The 13,607-nt window shown below is 36.6% G+C and overlaps 1 long non-coding RNA gene across 8 annotated transcripts; it reads left to right on the top strand.

The window, feature by feature from the left end:
- The first annotated feature begins 3,519 nt into the window (after nt 1–3,519).
- Nucleotides 3,520–8,316, top strand: LOC110936389. Of its 8 annotated transcripts, XR_002589961.2 has the most exons (8): nt 3,520–3,792; nt 3,884–3,935; nt 4,009–4,087; nt 4,212–4,562; nt 4,785–4,856; nt 6,900–7,058; nt 7,173–7,265; nt 7,544–8,316. It is a non-coding gene; the product is annotated as an uncharacterized LOC110936389 (long non-coding RNA). The 8 variants fall into 8 exon arrangements; XR_004891044.1 differs by lacking the exon at nt 6,900–7,058 and having other exon boundaries at nt 3,898–3,935; XR_004891041.1 differs by lacking the exon at nt 6,900–7,058.
- Nucleotides 8,317–13,607: the final 5,291 nt, after the last annotated feature.

The following is a 13,607-nucleotide window of genomic DNA, read 5'->3' as shown; positions in this document are numbered from 1 at the left end:
GTATGATTTATGAAGAATAGCCCATGCCTCTTTCGCCGAACTTGCCTGTGAAATCCTTTCAAAAACTGTGTCAATCACGGACTGGAATATGATATGCAAGGCCCGTTTGTCTTTTTTAATCGATTCTCGGTATGCAGCGGATCGTTCTTCGGACGGATTCGGTCCCAGTTCTTGATACCCTTCATTGACAACCGTCCACAATTCTTGTGATTCAAGCAATACCTTCATTTGGATGTGCCAATGATAATAATTCTGTCCAGTCAGTTTGGGAATCTGTGTTTGTATGCCTTGCATTTGATTCATGATCTCGAATTCGACAGAAAAAACTTGTGATCGTTAACGTTAATTGAATTTCTTGGATCGGATGTTGTGGCTCTGATACCACTTTGTTAGAAATCTTCGAATGATAAAACTTGTTTCTGCAGAAAGTTCTAAGCGATAATGTTCATAAATGAATTGATAATTTTACAGATCTGTTAATGTTGATATATATACGTACAAGACATAGGAATGTTATAACTACCCTAAAAAATAAAATAATAATAATAATAATAATACCGGACATATATATCTAGCTTATATGCATATATATTTGAAGACATATAATACCGGACATATATGTATATTTATATGTCTAACAGAACCCAGGTTTGGAACTTCTTAATCTTTCAAAAAATCGTTTCACAGGAAACATTACAATACAGTTCTGCAAGTATCCTAGGTTATCACTTTTGGATTTATCACAAAATAAGTTTTCCGGAAGTCTACCTGAATGCTTAGGGAACTTAATTCATTTAGAAGTGCTAGATCTCTCAAACAACAGCTTAACTGGTGTTGTTCCAAGCTCATTGGGTTTCCTACAATCTCTATCCTCATTGCACCTGCACAACAATAGATTTGAGGGCAATTTCCCGGAGTCCTTACAAAACTTGTGGCGATTGCACACCATGGATTTAGGAAACAATTTGTTCGTAGGTCCTATCCCTTTCTGGAGCGATGGACTGGTCCTAAAATATTTGAATCTCGAGTCGAATAAGTTTACAGGCGAGATTCCTCTACATCTTTGCCAACTCGAAAACCTTCAATATTTGAGCTTGGCACGTAACAAACTAACGGGGACGATCCCTCGTTGCTTCGGAAATTTAAGTGGCATGAGAAACCATGATAACTCTAGGGATTTTTTCCGTAACTATGAAGAAAATATTTGGGCTTCGGTTAAGGGACTTCAGTTGATGTACATCAAGATCACATTAGAGTTTCTTACATCCTTAGACCTCTCAAGCAACAACATTGTTGGAGAAATTCCTGATACTCTAATGAATCTTGTGGAGTTAAGGAATTTGAATCTTTCTGGAAACCTTTTAAAAGGACAGATCCCGAAAACCATTGGAGATCTAAAGCAATTGGAATCTTTAGATTTGTCATCGAACAAGCTGTATGGTCGGATTCCTCAGAGTTTGACTAGGTTGAACTTTCTGAGCTACTTAAACCTGTCGTTTAATAGCTTATCTGGCCCAATTCCAGTTGGAAATCAACTCCAGACCCTTGATGACCTGTCTATTTATGAAGGGAACAGTGGACTATGTGGGCTGCCAGTTTCAACTAGGTGCAATGTAGGTCACGGTGATGATTCCGAAGGTGTGTGGTTTTATGCCGGTATGGGACCAGGGTTCGTTGCTGGATTTATAGGACTATTTGGGAGTTTGACCTTCATCAGGAGCTGGAAGTTGGCTTACTTTGAGACCCTTGAAAATGTTTACGCTTGGCTAAGGTTATTGGTAGAACTGAATCTGAATCGCCTAAGGAGGAAAGTTTTCGAATGAGGTATGTTCGAAACACCAGTTCACGTAATTGTTAAAACAAGAAATAATAAATAAAAGCTCTTATACAAGAGCATTTGTATGTTATCACTCAAGCTTCAATGTTTACCACTCTTATACAATGTTTTATGTATCACTCAAGATGTATTGTTCTAGATTTACGTTTTGTTTTATTTGTCTGCAAACTACTACTACCTGTTAGGATATATGTACTGCGACCTCTATTTATATCTCTGTATTGTTAAGGTTTGTTATATAATAATTGTAACATCGTTATATAATAATTTTTTCGTTCCAGTTCACCCCGGATCGGGTCGGGTCATAAAAGATAGATAATCAAACTAAATTTTATATAATCAACAAAAGCATGTCAAATTGTTCTTACATGTGTACAATGAAAATCTAACATGTCTAAAGTTGTTATATATTGGTTTCTTTCTTTAAATTCTAACCAAACCAATGTTTTAAAATGGGACCGGACATTGAACCCAATGCGAAACTGGTCCATTGATCGCAGTGGCGGAACTAGACCTTCAACTCAGGGGTATCCCAAAATTTTTTAGGGGTGTCCTCGTACTTGTTCAGAGGTGTCCTGTGTATAAAAATCGAAAAAAAAAAATTTTACACTACTGGTAAAAACTTGAGCCGTAGCCCGGGCTACGCCCGTTTACACTACAGGTCCGCCCCTGATTGATCGTACCGGTCAAATTGGTTGGCTCGAATTTAAAAGCCGGGTGTCAACGTATTTTGCTTAAAACTTATAACATATAAAAATTACAAAAGTGTAACAAAATTATATAATAAAATAGCATTATGATCATAATAATTAGATGATTTGATACAGAAAAAGCATACATCTTAAAACACTTTAGTAAAGATGAAATGAAAATAAAAAATTAATACAAAATCGTGAAAAGAATACACAATATAAGCATGAGATACCATGATTTGTTTATGTTCCAAAACTTTATAAAGGTATAAAAACATAATTAAATCAAAAGGCTACAAATGTCAGCGTGAAACTTTGGATAGATCTATCCACCCCCAACTATTCAAACACCATTGTCTCATATAGGCCAATACACAACATATATTGGGACTTAAAAAAAGTTTTTATTTTTAGAGGTTACGAATACACTACGTTTTGAAGTTGTCTATATGCATTAGATGTTATTTTTTGGGAGAGGGATTGTTTTATGTAAGTTTGTTGTTACATAATACGCCACATATTTTTTTTAAGTTGAGTTCGAAAGATATTCGTCAAACAACCAAAATTCTATTCAAAAGTGTTTTATCAACATTTTATTAAAATTTTATCTTATAAAAACATAACCTTTCAATATTTATCGTTTTAACTATTCTAACTTTTTCGTCACATATATAACGTTTTATCAACATTATTAAATCTTTCTTTTGTAAAAACATAAGCTTTCAATCCTACATTTAGTAAAATTTTATCTTATAAAAACACAAAGTTTCAATATTTATCGTTTTAAAAAAACATTATTATATTATAAATTTATAAAATTTTAATAGTTATATTATATTATACATATATTAAAAACTAAACGTAATGAACAGTAGAAGGCTATTTTTGTAAATTTTTTGTTATACTACATATATTAAAAACTAAACGTAATGAGTAGAAGGCTATTTTTGTAAATTTTTTGTCAAATGAGTTTAAAAGGTGAAGCAGCCAGAAAATACGGTGGTGAGATTTAGAACCCGGTTGAGAGAAAGCTGTGTCAGAGAGAGATAGCGCTAAGAGACAGATAGAGAGGCCGATGACGATGGTTCCGCCGGTGTTACAACCTTCTCACCGGCGTCAATAACACTTAACGACGACGTTTTGATCATTGTGGTGGCGGCGAACATGGTTTGTACCGAAGAGCGATGAGGTATGTTCGATCAGATGCTGCCATAGCTCTGACAATGTCGGCGGTCAAGCGGTTAGGGTTTCGATCAACTTCCGGTAAGCCCTTTTCTATTGCATGTTCACTATTCTTTTAGATCGGTTGTCACTGAACCTTAATCTGTCGACTAATGTTGATCTGATGAGTAAGCAACGTCTGTTGAGGTTCCGATGAACGGCCAGGAGAAGATTTCAGTGAATGGGTAAGCACACAAGCCTAATTATGCGTATTGCTTCAGTGTGACGGTGATGATGTTGTAACGGTGTGGTTGTTAGGGTTTGTTTGCCCTAATAAGTCGTTCTCGAACCCTAGGTGGAGATAAGAACTAATGGTGGACCAATGAAGATTGATCAGGTAATTTTAACTGTTTTTGATTGTTTGAAGATGGCTTTAATATTTGAATTGTGAATTAAGTGTTTGATTTGTTGTTTTTATGGTAATTGGATTGTACTAATTTGGGTTTGTTTGAATGGTTTAGGTTTAGTTGGTAAGAGTGGGTCGAAATGGAAGTTATGGAGGAGTTCTTTGGTGGAAATCGATTCAGATTGGAAAGGGTTTAAAGGGAAGTACAGGGAAGTGGGATCGGATGGGTCGCATTCGAGATAATATCTCCCGTGCAGAAGAGGCAACAAGCTGAATGGGAAGTTGCATGTTCTATGTATATGGCATTGATTTGATCTTTGAATCAATGATGATTTGCACTTGTTCTCTTTTTTTTTTTGTTGTTGAAAAGGAATTTTACATTCTATTTTTGATATGTTTGCAGCCACCAGGAACAATATATGCTTTGAAGATTCTGAGCTTCAACAGCTAATGCAGGAATGAACATGTATGTACTGCTTTAATATGTTTTTAGTTCTCAACTTCGTTAGAAGTGAAGTGGAATTTATAAGTGTAGTCCACATCCCAAATTATAATGTTTCACTATAAATTATTCAGAGAAATCGGATTGTGTGTTAAAAATATCAATATCTCATATTTATATCTATTTGATTAAAATATATTATCTTAGACTTAAATTGTATACATCCTTTTGTTTCTTGTACTACAGGTAAGAATAAAGAGGCTTATTAGAAAAACTTTTAACATGATACAAAAACTTGCTGGCAATGAGAATAGAGAGGTTAGTAAAGATTTTGTTTTCTTTATTTGTTAAGGTGTATATCTAGAACTCTATGAAATAACTATGTGACTATAGGAGGTTCTTGGAGAAATTTGGCAAGGATACCATATAATTTAAGTATTCTCAAGCTGCCTAATTGTAGCTAAAACGTCCTTCACAAAATCACATTAGCTTATTTATCATATTTCTACGATTTAGGTTCATAAGCAAAAAAAAATGTTTTGAAGATGGCCCTCCAGTTTTTATTTCGCTTTGAGCCGACAAAATGGTTGAGTTGGCCCTACCGATCCAGAATCCGATTAAGGTTTGGGCGCGAACTCTTAAAGTGGCGTGATGCGTGTGTAGTGTGTATATAATTTAGATATACTATTAAGCCCTTTTTACACCTTTAGCCAAGTTTTAAATTTATAAAACACGATATTTACTAACACTAAACACACATATGGGCAAGTGCACCCATCGTGGACGTAGTATAGTGTTGGTAAGATACCGAGGTCGTCCAAGGACACAAGAGCTTTTAGTACCGGTTTATCCTCAACGTCTAATCAAATCAAAAAGTTAGAAAAATGTTTTAAACTAAGAAAATAAAAACTAACTAAATGCTGAAAAATAAAAATAAAATAAAAAACAGATAGACAAGATGAATCACTTGGATCCGACTCGTGTATTAGTATAACCTTTGATTATTTTCGCACTTTTGCACTTGTTTAAGAGATTATCTTAGTTATTGTAGTAGGCCCCTCTTTTGAAGGCGACGTTACCCTCAACCCAGTAGTTTGAGTCAGCAAGGATACAATCCTAAAGGGTTGGATTATTGGAAGATAATGAATTAAGTTATTAATGCAAATTATGGTAGGCCCCGCTTTTGGCGGTGACGTTACCCTCGGCTAAGTAGTCTGAGTCAGCAGGGATACAGTCCTAAATAGCCGGGTTATAGTATTAATAGTAGTTAACTTATGAGGGGGTCAAAGAGTTTGGATCCCCGCCATCCAATGGGCATTGAAGGAGATCCTACTAAATTTGACCCAGGTCCCTTGCAGGACCTCTAAACGCTGAACAAGGGCAAGACCCTTACCAAACCGTTCCCTTAACCCCCGACCAGGTAGCCAACATACCTCCATATAGACCGTGGAGATATGAATGGTGAAAATCTTTTATTTTATATAGACAGTAAAATAATGCCAAGACACCACGGACAAACGATAAGGAAAGATCACCTTCAACATAAGCAACTAGTTATTAAAGTCATTAATACAAAACCAAATAAAAAGTGCAAAAGATTAAAAATAAAAAAGTATTATACTAAACACTTGTCTTCACAAAGTGATGTAAGAGACTTAGGCAAACATGGCCTTGATTGTCAAGAACTCTTACTATCAATCTTGGATCCCGAGACGACTCACACACTCTACGATGGACAATGGATGATGGTGGTGGATGATGGTGTTATGGTGGTGGTGGGTGGTGGATGAAGTGTGAGAGAGGTGGTGTGCCAAGGGATGGATTGGAATGAAACCAAGCACTCCTATTTATAGGCTGAACAGAAGGCTGGGCACGGCCCCGTGTCCGCTGGACACGCCCCCGTGCCCGTCTGACACGCCCCCGTGCCCGTCTGACACTCTCTCTCTTCATTAATTGTAATTCGCAATTACAATTAATGCGCCTGCTCTACTTTCACCACGCCCCCGTGCTTACTGAACACGGCCCCGTGGTGGGCAATAGAAGCTTCTATAGGTTTGTCTTTTCTGCTGCTTCTTGGGCACGGCCCCGTGCTGGCTGAGCACGGGGCGTGTTCAGGCTTCTGTTTTCTCTTTTTTGCTTGGGAGGATCCCTTTGAGGGTTCGGGCAGTCTACTTTTATTCCTTTTCTTGTATTTATGTTAGAATTAGCTGTCTTTTTGCTTCTTTTGTGAATTTGAGCTCATTTCATCCTGAAAATACAAAAGGAAGACAAAAACACTCTTTTTCCAACATTAGTACTTAAAAAGGGTTAGTTTTATGCCTTATTTGATGTAATTTATATGTTGCATTTTACACACATCAGGCGGCGGCGGCGGTTCCATAGGCTTGGAGGGTGGTGGCGACCACCTCAGTCAGATCCAAGTGTTCTTTGGGTATCAACTCAATACACATATCAAACCCATACCCTGTGATGCTAAAGTTGTTATGTCATGAAAAGAGTGTATTTGTGAACCAACTAGAGGTAGTTTAATGATAATTGTTTGGTTTTCTTGGTGATTTCTATGGATAACATAATAAATAGAATTACTCGTTTAGTATAACTTTCTAAAGATGAATTATTGACGTTGTGATGCAGCGAGGAGATAAATCGCAGGGGAACAAGGAGGGTTAAAGGCCATATTGAAGAGAGGAACGTTTTCAGTAGGTGGTCATCGAAGTGTTTTTGAAGGTAATGACTAAATGGTATGGTTTTTTTTTTCTTTTTCCCAAGTTTTGGAGTTAAAATGGTTGTGAATGAAGGTGGTGTTGTTTGGTATACCCTGTTTTTGACTGATTATAGACTTGGTCATAGATAGGAAAACGTGATAGTCTTATGTATTTGAACTTTGAAGGGTATCAGCTTTTGAAACACGTAACCTTTTCTTAGATTAGTATTGGCATACCTGTATATTTTGCTTAAAAGAAAAAAATGTGGTTTTTTATTTGGGGTTTTCTATTTTATTTCAGCTGTTTAGTTTCGGGATCAAAAAGAACCATTAGAGACATGGTAACAGGTCCATACATTTTTGACTGAATACACAATCATGATTGGCTTTGAAATTGGTAACATCATCAAGCATGATACCTTGCCCAGGTGTTGATTTTATAAAGACGACCATGAATGAAGAGGAGCTCAATTTTTCGGATCATCCAACACCCCTCCGTCATCAGTCGTGACCTGTTTCCACCAATCATCACCCCTCCACGTTGTTTCTTTTCAATTTTATTTAGGCATTTTTTATGGTTTTTTAGTCCATGATTCCATGTTACGTCAGCGGGTCGGTTACCTTCAAATAAATCTACTTTTGTTAAGTGTTATGAATGAAAGAGGTGGTGGTGAATTTATTTATGAAATTATCTTGGTTATTTTCTGCTTGGATCAATCAGTCAGTTGTCTCTGCTATCTCGATTATGGTAATTCGAGAAGGTGTTCTTAGACACCGAGTTTTAGTGTTGGTGGTGAGTTTGTATCTAGCAAATAATATTGCAGCCCTATTTTGTAGACTGGTGAATTATGTAACCCAATTGAAGAAATCTTTGAATCCTCAAGTTGAAAGCCAGGTTTACAATACATTGTTAACAAGTAGTCAAATTGTAAGGTAACAAGTTAGATTGAAAGGGCCACATTTGCATCTTGCCCTTTGTAAAAAGTGAAACGGCATGTTATATTTCGTAGACAACTATAATTAATGTACGATAACGACTTAGATAATTGACTGAATGATATATTAAATTTACTACTATCCGAATGATAAATTAAATTTATTCATTAGTTATGATATCATTCAGACTTTATTAGTTATGATATCATCCAACTTTTAGCGGGTGTCGGTACTCAATGATACCGTAATAAATCAAATCAATTTCAACCGAAACTCCGCCGCAACAAGCGAAAGGGATATCACTAGTTCTATATAATACCAAAAGAAATGTGAATAGTAATATATTTATTTGTTTTTTATGGTTTTAATAAATTAATAATTAACAATTACAATACTATAATAACATTCTTTTTTATAATTAATTTATGTTTCTAACCCTAAACTTTAGGTGATTTATCATATGACCCCTGAACTCTAATAGTTATTTTTATATACGATTTACGCATTCCTCTGAACTTCAATAGACTAATCAAACGGAAGATTAATAATAATTCTTTTTTCGATAAACAATTTACGTTTTGATCTCCGAACTTTTAATACAGTTATCATACGGCCCTTGAATTTTAGTATAATTAAAATTAACTTTTAACTCTAGATATATTTACTTAATAATGTTAGGGGCCGTTTGGCAACTTCTGAATGATTAAGCGCTGAACCAGTAAGAAGTAAGAGGTCTGAATCATTAAGTGTTGAATCAGTAAGAGGTCTGAACCATGAAGAACCAGTATAATGCTTAACCGTTTAGAAACAAATGTCTGACCAATTCAGATTAGATGTCTTAACCATTCAGACTCAGTATAATGCTTAACCATTCAGAGGCAAACGTCTGAACCATTCAGACATTTGCTCATGAAACAAACAGCCTGAACCATTAAGTGTTGAACAAGTAAAATGTCTGAACCATTAAGAGACTCATTAAGAGATAAACAAACAGCCCCTTAGTTGTTTATTTTACCGTCATTGTCATTTAGATTAAAACTTACATGGTCTATACTAACCCTTTAATACAACATATAATAAATATAATTAGTTTTGATTTAACTCATCCATCCAATCTCAAGATTAAAGGCACAAAATCATTCCTACCCTTTTTACAAAAACAAAAAGTCATATATATATAGGGTCAGGATTTAGAGAAAACGGTGAAAAGTGTGAGAACGGTGAGAACGATTATGGATCGTCCGATCAAAACAATCCATGGACTAGATTGTGCGGTGGCGTTTTCATAAATAACATCAATATTATTAGGTGGGACGCGCTTCATTAAGGGTAAAAGGGTCTTTTTACCCTTCATATTCAAAACGCCATACAAAAAATAAAATGCCATTAAAAACAAAACGCCAAAAATTAAAAATCAAACACATTGAATATTAGAGGAAGATGAAACAACACAAATAACTGAATTACAGTTATTAACATTTATCAGAAAAAATTCCCTCCTAAATTACGCGCCAAAAACATCATTATATAAACAAACGTAAAAACAAAGCTTCAATAATCACTTCAATCTATCCATTTTCTGCAAAAAAAAAACATCTTTAACCAAAAACGCCAAATTAAACAAAACGCCAAAAATGGCAACAATCGTTTCGTGGAGATACACTCTTGGAATCAGGCGATACGTCATCCATTTTGACAACAGAAGGAGGGTGTATGTTAAGACGCTCAGGGCTATTCTGAAGATGGAAGAAGAGATACAGAGGCAAATCCTATCCATTGGCATTGTTAGGACCTGAGGCTCTTATAACTGTGCTTGTTTGCATAATTTAAACATTAAGTGCAACGGAAATGAACACAAACTTTGTAAGCACAATTTAGGAAGAAGATAGTTTTGATAAACACATGCTTTTCATAGAGTCGAATGATTACAATACAAAGCAAAAGATTTACAGAGCATGCTTACAAACTAAGCTCCCCCTCAGCTTGATGCTCCAAGGTTGATTGCACAAGATGAAAGGATTGGACTAGAGGAGAAGAATCCACTTAGTCAATCAAATGTAATAGTACATGGTGCTGTTACATTTATAGGCAAACCAAACCACTGAAGCATCTTAGCTGACGTTACCATGAAAGCGACATCTAACAAACTAACAGACTCCATCCACTGATCTATAACAACTGATGTCTAACTACTGATTACATAGACACTGTTATAACTAACTACTGACTCACTTTCCACTTTTGTATGCTAAGCACTGATGTTGAGCATCAGTGCTTTCTTTAAAGGGTGATCAGGCCTTGAACGAGCAGTACTTTAGTTCTTCATCAGTGCTTGGAATCCATCAGTAAATTGAGTTTCAGTCTTTAACCTTCATCAGTACTTTAGTAACAGTTGTCTTATTGAGTAGTGCTTTGAAGTCTGTTAGTTGCCAAATAACCACAGTCAAGGGGAAAGCTTAATGCAAACAGCTGATTATGATGAATCCACTGTTGTGAACCAGTTTTGGCTTTCATTATTTGTTCCTCTGGTAGGGTTCAATCCCAACAATCTCCCCCTGGAACAGATAATGCCAAAACTCTTCATTATTCTGGATTTTTATTTCTCATCAGAAGTTCCCTAACTTGTTCTTTAAATTGAATCTCAAAATCCTGAGAACTTGTGTCACCCTCATCCCTACACAGTGTAAGCTCAAGGAGATCTTGTAGATCTTCAACACCCAGGCCTAGTGCTTCATCCCTTGATATGTGCTTAACTTCTCCATTGGATCTGATCAGGGTCAATGCATGGGTCTTTTGATCAGAGATCCATTTTAGTACTTTTGAACCCAATGGGTTTCTTGGGAGAGGTTTATTCACTGATGAGTTTGGAGATATTGGCCTTGTGAAGACTTGTGAACTTTCAGCAGACATTTGTTTGAAAGCCATTTTTATGACATCATTTGCTGCAACTATATCTTCTGCAGTCTCTTTTTCAATCAGCTCTTATCTCTTCTTTTGATCTATCTCAATGGCTGTCATATCTGCTGAAGTGTTTGGTGATGCAGGTTCGTTTACTACCTTTTTGACAAGGTTTTGAAGTTTTGCTGAGTTGTCTTCATTTAAATCTATTTTCTTGATGGCTTCTGTGAAGTACTCAGTTTCCTTTTCTTTTTCTTCTTCATTTGTCAACAGTTTCCCTTTTTCTTGGTTTATCACAATGATAGGGGTATCTGCTGATGTGAACAGTGGTTTAGGATCGATGACCTATTTTGGCTCTTTGTGTTCAGGCTTTTTTGGTAAATTAGAATCTGTCACTTTTCTTCTTTTCAGCCTTTCATAAGCCTCATCTGTATACTGCTTTGTCCATTTTGCTATGGCTTTAGCAGTATCCACATTTGCATCCACTAACTCCTGTTTCTTTTTCTTGTATTCTGAAGTGAGTTTATCAATGGCCTGTTTGTATTTGCTCCAGTTTGGAGCTGTTCTTTTCTTACTAGGATCATCCTTGATTCTCTTGATCCTGTTTCCCTCATGCTTTAGTGCAATGAGTGGCCATTTACTGAATTGTTCCTCTTTAGCTGAATAGAATTTTTCTTTCATGATGAATTCAAGAAACTCCTTTCTCATTACCTTTTGTAGGGCAGCATCAGGTGGCATATTTGACATGTCTTTGCTCAGGTCTTTTGCATAATCTTCCATTTGTTTGACTTCAGTGAGCAAAAACTCCATTCTTTCAGAAATGGCATTATCACCTTGATCTTTGCATTCAATTCTAGCTCTTATATATGCTTGCCTGGCTTTGAGTTTTAGATACTCACTCATGCTTAATGGATTCCTGAAGCCAATGAGAGAAGGAAATCTTCTTTCCCAGGGATCATTTATTGTATAAAATTGTTTCATCTCATCCTTTACAGCTTCCAATTCCAGTGGATATTTCTCAGCAACAGATTTAATTCTAGTGGAGGATATTTGAGTGTGTGGTTGTGGTTGTGGATTGGTGACATTGTAAGGTGTGGAGGATAAAGGAATAGGTGCTGGTATATCATCAGCATTCTTCTGCAATTTCCTTTTCCTTGTGTAAAGCTTTTTGGGTGAATTGGATTTTGGTTGTGATGTAGAAATGTTGAGAGCAGTTGTGGATGGTTGACTAACAGCTGTTGGAACAACTAGTGTTTCAACCTCTGTTGGTTTTAGTGGTGGTGATGTGATTATAGATGATGATGACGGTAAAACAGTGGTTTTGTTGGTGTGTGGTGAAGTGGTGATTGTTGATACAGGGGCTTCAGTCTGGCTATCTTTTTCTGTTTCAATATAAATACCATCCTCAATTCCCTTCTTCTTCCACTTGATTTTCTCCCCCTTTTTGGCATTATCTGGAAAGGGTTCACTCATGAAGAGGACAATGGGAGGAACTTTTCCAGTGGTACTTTGGATGTGAGCCTTGATAGCTTTGATGTCTGCCTGAGTATCTTTAAATCTTGACTCCACCATGTTTGTCAGCATTTGTACATGTATTGCATGCTGCTGATCAGCCATTTGTTTTTGTTTTTCAAGCAGGGGTTGAAATACATTCCATAGCTCATTTGCAGTAGGTGCAGGTTGTGCAGGTGCTTGAGCTGGAACAGTAGTGGATTGTGCTTTTTGAGCTTTTAACAGCTGTTGTACCATATCCTTTATTTCAGCAACTGATGTTTCAAGATTTTCAACTCTGTCCGTCAATTCCTGATATTTTAAATCATCACCCAAGTTAATGGGATCATCTGATTTCCCACTAGCAGTGGTTGTACCAATGTGTGACTTAGGAAATGAATCCCAAAAGTCATTCATTGATTCCCCTTGTTCTTGGTACTGGGGTCTTCTTCCTTCAGCACTTGATAGCCTTTTAAAGGTACCAGTGGGCATAACAAACTCACTGGTGGTTCTCAGAGGTGCTATGGAAGGAATTGCCTTCAAGGGAGTCTTATGAATGTAATCACTGTCCAAATGTAAACCAGTGGGTTCAACATTTGTAGTGGTTGCTCCACTTGAACTACTATCAGGAATTACTTGTAATCCCTGCAGTGTAACCTCCTCAGTTGTTGCTGGGATAGCAGAGGTATAAACATCAGACCCAGTCACTTGTTGGAGCATACTCTCAGTGATAGGTGTTTGAGAGGAACTGGTTTGTGTTTGTGTTATATCAACTGCATGCAACAAAGGTATTATGGATTGTGGTAATGTGAGGGGTGAAGATAAAGGTGTTGAAAGAGATATGTCCTTGGGATCAGGACTGAGGAAGATGGATCCAATTGAATCCAGAGCTTCATATTGTGGGGTCCCTGTGTTTACAACCTGATCCTTTTGTGAGGATGCAGGAGGAGTTTGAGGCAAAGGTGGAGATCTTTCTTCCATCTGCTGTGAGGAAGTAGCAGCAGTGGTTATAGGTGACATTTGTGTTGTCACTGGCAGTG

Source organism: Helianthus annuus, chromosome 4, assembly GCF_002127325.2.
Source record: "Helianthus annuus cultivar XRQ/B chromosome 4, HanXRQr2.0-SUNRISE, whole genome shotgun sequence".
In the NCBI taxonomy this organism is placed as follows: domain Eukaryota; kingdom Viridiplantae; phylum Streptophyta; class Magnoliopsida; order Asterales; family Asteraceae; genus Helianthus; species Helianthus annuus.
This window is presented reverse-complemented; position numbering and strand designations above follow the sequence as displayed.